Genomic DNA, 5,811 nt, shown 5'->3' with positions numbered 1-5,811 from the left:
ATGGCAAAAGTGCAATCGATAAACAGGTTTCAGACTTGGTGAAATTAACACAAGCCTGGAATTTCAGATCAGGTAGGACACTTTGAAGCATGAAAACTATATGCTACAGGAACTTAACATGGCAAAGCAAAGCATGGAATGGAGCTACTCAAAGATCTTAACAAAATTCCCTTAGTGACCTTGAGCCAAAAGGGATCAGAAAATACAATTGCAAGCATGTGAACATGGCAAAAACATAATCAGGTTACAGACTTAGAGAAAAACTGGAACATGCAAATCTGTTAACGAGTAGGCATGTTCACGAGCTCGATGCACTCACTACAGAGCCAGGCATGACAATCTAAGCATACACCCATCAATAATACACATTATATAAGCTAGACATGGCAAGAAAAACAACATAGCATGCAGGGATCAACAACAATATCCTCGGCAAAATCGCTAACAAGTAGACAATCTGCCAGGATTCACGAAATAGCAAAAGTAGAGCTCGATTGACTCAAGCTAGGTTGCTCCATAATTGCAAACAAAGACATGGATGAATATAGCACCACAAGATTAACAAATCATCCTTACTGATCATCCTCAAAAGAGGCACGGATCACTAGAAAACAACATGAACATATGGCATATTGATAAAAACAGATCAAGGACTTAGAGAAATTCTAAGTCCCTGAAATCAGCATTAAAGAATGCACTATTTTGCAAGCTTGTGCTAGTCGCCACACACATCACGAAAAACATGGTAAGCACCTCTTTAAATATGGCAAAACATATAACAAAACTCATGTAGAGCTCAGGAGCATATCAGGCACACATTAATCATGGCAAAAATGACAAATAGCTATTTGGTGCAGCAGATCTGACAATTAACTCAAATAGCTCTCTTCCAACAGTATTTCGGGCATCAAGATGAGCTCAAATGAAAATGATGCAATGAGATGAAATGATGTACTCTCTGAGGCGAACATTTTGATATGCTACACGCTCAAATCGGAGTTACGGGTGCGGAGTTATAGCATGATGAAAAACGCAAAATATCTAGGGTTCGGGAGAAAGTCAACCGAGGCAAAGCTCCAGATCTGGATCCGGTACTGTAGCACGCGCGCGCCCCGAGGTTCAACGTCGCCGGAGATGGAGTTCGGCGCCGGACTTGCCGTCGGGGATCACCGGAAAGGAAGAAGAGGAAGCCGGGCGGGGCCTGCACCGGGCGCGATCGCCAGCGGTGAGGGGCGCCCGCCGCGGAGCTTGGCACGGCCGGGCTCCGGTGGCCGGATCTCGCAGCGGCGAGGTGGAGCGTCGCCGGCGGGCGGCGGAGCGGCGTCGGGGACGAACGTGCGGGCGGCGCGGTTCCCAGTCGGCGCGGGCGAGACCGATGGGCTTCGGGGGCCAGCCACGGGCTTCCCGGGCCGCGCGGTGGAGAGGGTCGGCCGGTGCCACATGGCGGCGCCTCAATGGCTGTGGACGGCGGCGGACGCGGTGTCCGGCGCGGCGGACATGTCCGTCTCGCGGCGGGGAAGATGGACTAGGGTTAGGGGTGGTGGAGACCCGGGATTTTCGGAGGGGGTTCTATATATAGGCATAGAGGGAGCTAGGAGAGTCCAAATGAGGTGAGGTTTTCGGCCACGCGATCATGATCGAACGCTCTAGATGATGGAGAGGGTTTTGGTGGGTTTTGGGCCAAATTGGAGGGGTGTTGGGCTGCAACACACACGAGGCCTTCTCGGTCCCTCGGTTAACCGTTGGAGCATCAAACGAAGTCCAAATGGTACGAAACTTGACAGTCGGTCTACCGGTAGTAAACCAAGGCCGCTTGGCAAGTCTCGGTCCAATCTGGAAATGTTTAACCCCCCCCCCCCCCACACACACACACAAAAAGAGGTAGAAAGGACCACCGGAGGAGATAGGAGCGCCGGAATGCAAAACGGACAACGGGGAAAATGCTTGGATGCATGAGACGAACACGTATGCAAATGCAATGCACATGATGACATGATATGAGATGCATGACAACGACAACAACATACGGAGACAAAAACCTGAACCCGAGGAAAATAAAATAACTTAGCGCCGGAAACGGCAAGAGTTGGAGTACATATTAGGTAAATTACATCCGGGGTGTTACACTTGCTCCTTTCTCCTCCTTTCCACTAAAGCCCATTAAGGCCCATATACCTCCCGGGGGGTTCCGATAACCTCCCTGTGCTCCGGTATTATCCCGATTTCATCCGAAACCATTCCGGTATCCAAATATAGTCGTCCAATATATCAATCTTTACGTCTCGATCATTTCAAGACTCCTTGTCATGTTCGTGATCACATCCGGGACTTCGAACTACCTTCGGTACATCAAAACACATAAACTCATAATATAACCGTCATCGAACTTTAAGTGTGCGGACGCTACGGGTTCGAGAACTATGTAGACATGACCGAGACACGTCTTCAGTCAATAACCAATAGCGGAACCTGGATGCTCATATTGGCTCCTACATATTCTACGAAGATCTTTATCGGTCAAACCTCATAACAAACTACGTTGTTCCCTTTGTCATCGGTATGTTACTTGCCCGAGATTCGATCGTCAGCTCAATACCTAGTTCAATCTCATTACCGGCAAGTCTCTATACTCGTTCCGTAATACATCATCCCGCAACTAACTCATTAGTTGCAATGCTTGCAAGGCTTAAGTGATGTGTATTACCGAGTAGGCCCAGAGATACCTCTCCGACAATCGGAGTGACAAATCCTAATCCCGAAATACGCCAACCCAACAAGTACCTTCGGAGACACCTGCAGAGCACCTTTATATTCACCTAGTTACGTTGTAACATTTGGTAGCACACAAAGTGTTCCTCCGATAAACGGGAGTTGCATAATCTCATAGTCATATGAACATGTATAAGTCATGAAGAAAGCAATAGCAACATACTAAACGATCAAGTGCTAAGCTAACGGAATGGGTCAAGTCAATCACATCATTCTCCTAATGATGTGATTCCATTAATCAAATGACAACTCTTTGTCTATGGCTAGGAAACATAACCATCTTTGATCAACGAGCTAGTCAAGTAGAGGCATACTAGTGACACTCTGTTTGTCTATGTATTCACACATGTATTATGTTTTCGGTTAATACAATTCTAGTATGAATAATAAACATTTATCATGAAATAAGGAAATAAATAATTACTTTATTATTGCCTCTAGGGCGTATTTCCTTCAGGCCCACGGGCTCGCTTAAATCAGAAGGGAAAAGTTTCTCCTGGTCGCCTAGGGTTAGGAAAAGAAACAAGAGGAAGTCGTGACTAAGCTCATTTAGACGGGGTAGTGGGCGCCAGTTTGAAAAATCATTAGGAGCTCCCATCCCCAGGTATCCCACGGTGTTTCAATTAGATGTACATGGGCTATTGCCGATGGTACTCTGGGCCAGTTGAGTCTCTTGCTAATAGTAAAAAAAACAAATTCCTTGCTAATTAATATACTTGAAGAGCATCTAAAATAGATGTACTTGAAGGGCTAGGTAGTACTCCCTCCGTTCCAAACATATACGACATGAAAATCTAATGGATGATATATCCAATGATATGCATTTGGTATTTTAAATATTCATATATTTGTCTATAAAAACTGTCAAAATTTGTATTGTTGGACTTTTGAAAAAAATCTATACGCACTACACCCTCTGTAAAGAAATATAAGAGTGTTTAGATTACTACTTTAATGATCTAAACACTCTTATATTTGTTTATGGAGGGAGTACATTATAATAGAGGGAGTATCCCATGGATTTCTCGTGCACGTTCATGTACTATGCATTTAATTATTAGCTTATTAATTGATGGTGATCTACAGAAGATATGCATATCCGAAAACCAGATTCCCTCCAATAAATACCGTATACAAAAATGGATTCGACCAGTACATACATATAGCCTCACAATTTCCACAACTCTTGCATCTTATTTCGGACAAGCTAGCACCATCGATCCATACTTCATGGCGCCCAAATTACTTCTAGCACTAACCATCCTGGGTCCTCGTGCCATTCTCCCATGGCGTCACGGCCTTTATGTCGTTGCCGCCGCTCAACGGCAGCAATGGTGGCTTCAGCCTCCGGCTCGTCTCCAATCACTAGCCGACGCACAATGACTTGGCAAGCCTCCAGTGTGTCATAGACCATGTAAAGTGCAGGATCATCAACCATCTCCTCCGGCCGGGCACCGTCACCAACATCAACGTCAACACCATAAGGCCTCTCATGTGCCCAGCAACAGACATGGTGTATGCCATCATGGTGGACGTCGGCACAGGGCATGGATCCAAGAGCTACCAGCTCGCCCTGGACATGGCCGCCGGGCTGACCTAGATGCAGTGCACCCCGTGCCACCCCTGCCTGCGCCAATACAACCCGGTGTTTGACCCAACCCAGTCCCCGACCTTCCACCATATTTTGGCGAGCGATAGCGGTTTGTGTCGTGCACCCTACAAACGACGTCAAGACCGTATGTGCGGGTTCGAAATCAGCTACTCGAGTAGCTCTATGTCGGTTTGGGGAGTCCTCGCCAAGGACACCTTCTCCTTTCTCAAAAGTGGCCACCAAGTTTAGTTTGAGCAGCTGCCTGGCATGGTCTTTGGCTGCGCCCACCACACCGAGCACTTCTACACCCACGAAGTCCTTGCCGGTGTCCTTGGCCTGGGGATGTGGAGGGTTACCAAGCCACCTACCTTCTTCACGAAGCAGATCAATCATGGCCAAGGTGTGCGCTTCTCTTACTGCCCGTTCCCACCAGGGACGAGTGCGTACAACTTTCTGCGGTTCGGCGACACCATTCCTAGCCATTCATTGTCGAACGTGCATCGCCAGAGCACGCCCATCCTTCTACCAGCCCAGGCCAACGATGGCTACTACGTCAAGCTCACTGCGGTCAGTGTGGATGGCATCCGGGTGCCTAGTGTCACACCGGAGATGTTTCGGCGCGGCCCGGGCGGGAAAGGCGGGTGTGTGGTCGAGTGTGTTTGTGAACAAGGCATACATCCACATTGAGTGGGCAGTGCGGCGCCACCTGCAGCTCCATGGGGCAGAGCCCGTGCACATGCAGGGTCACCACATGTGTGTCCACAAGCCGCCGGCCCACTGTGACGTCCTCCCGAGCATGACATTGCATTTCGATAATGGTGCGGGGCTCCACGTCATGCCAGAGCATGTGTTTCTCGAGATCGTCCACGCTAACATCCACTATGTCTATATGTGCCTCGCCTTCTTCCCGTCTTCAGAGCTAACAGTCATCGGCGCCAGGCAACAGATCAACCATCGCTTCATCTTCGACCTTCATGCTAGGACACCCTCTGTTAGCTTCAATCCGGAGGATTGCCACCTCGACGCTGGCACCCCAAGCTAAACCTCAACATCTTGTATTGTAGCGCTGCTTGGAATAGATTTGTTGCGATAAATCTTAGGTTTTCGACATTGCAGCTGATTTGTTTTGCCTTTTAGGTGTGGGAAATGTTTGGACCACTAGATGAAGATTCCATGGCCTAGATTAGCCCTCTCCTAGTTCAGTAATTAGAATACCCCCTCTTCCTCCTCCTTTAAACCTAGGCACCAGTTAATAGGATCAAGTTGGTGGCTCTGAAGGTCATTCAGCCAATGGAAAAAATGACCTCTTTTGCCGAGAGCTAGGAAACGAGGGAGGTGTTTTATGCAAAACCTTTCAGGAGCTATACACCAAGAAATAGAGGGGAATGGTTTTCAAAATCGGTTTTCATTAAACTCAGATCATGCAAATTTATATAAGTCTACTTCAGAGG

General features: G+C 47.7%; 1 pseudogene; it reads left to right on the top strand.

Annotated features, from left to right (window-relative positions):
• The first annotated feature begins 3,999 nt into the window (after positions 1-3,999).
• Positions 4,000-5,402, top strand: LOC125519276 (annotated as a pseudogene).
• Positions 5,403-5,811: the final 409 nt, after the last annotated feature.

The sequence above is a fragment of the Triticum urartu genome, chromosome 7 (assembly GCF_003073215.2).
Source record: "Triticum urartu cultivar G1812 chromosome 7, Tu2.1, whole genome shotgun sequence".
NCBI classification, from domain to species: domain Eukaryota; kingdom Viridiplantae; phylum Streptophyta; class Magnoliopsida; order Poales; family Poaceae; genus Triticum; species Triticum urartu.
This window is presented reverse-complemented; position numbering and strand designations above follow the sequence as displayed.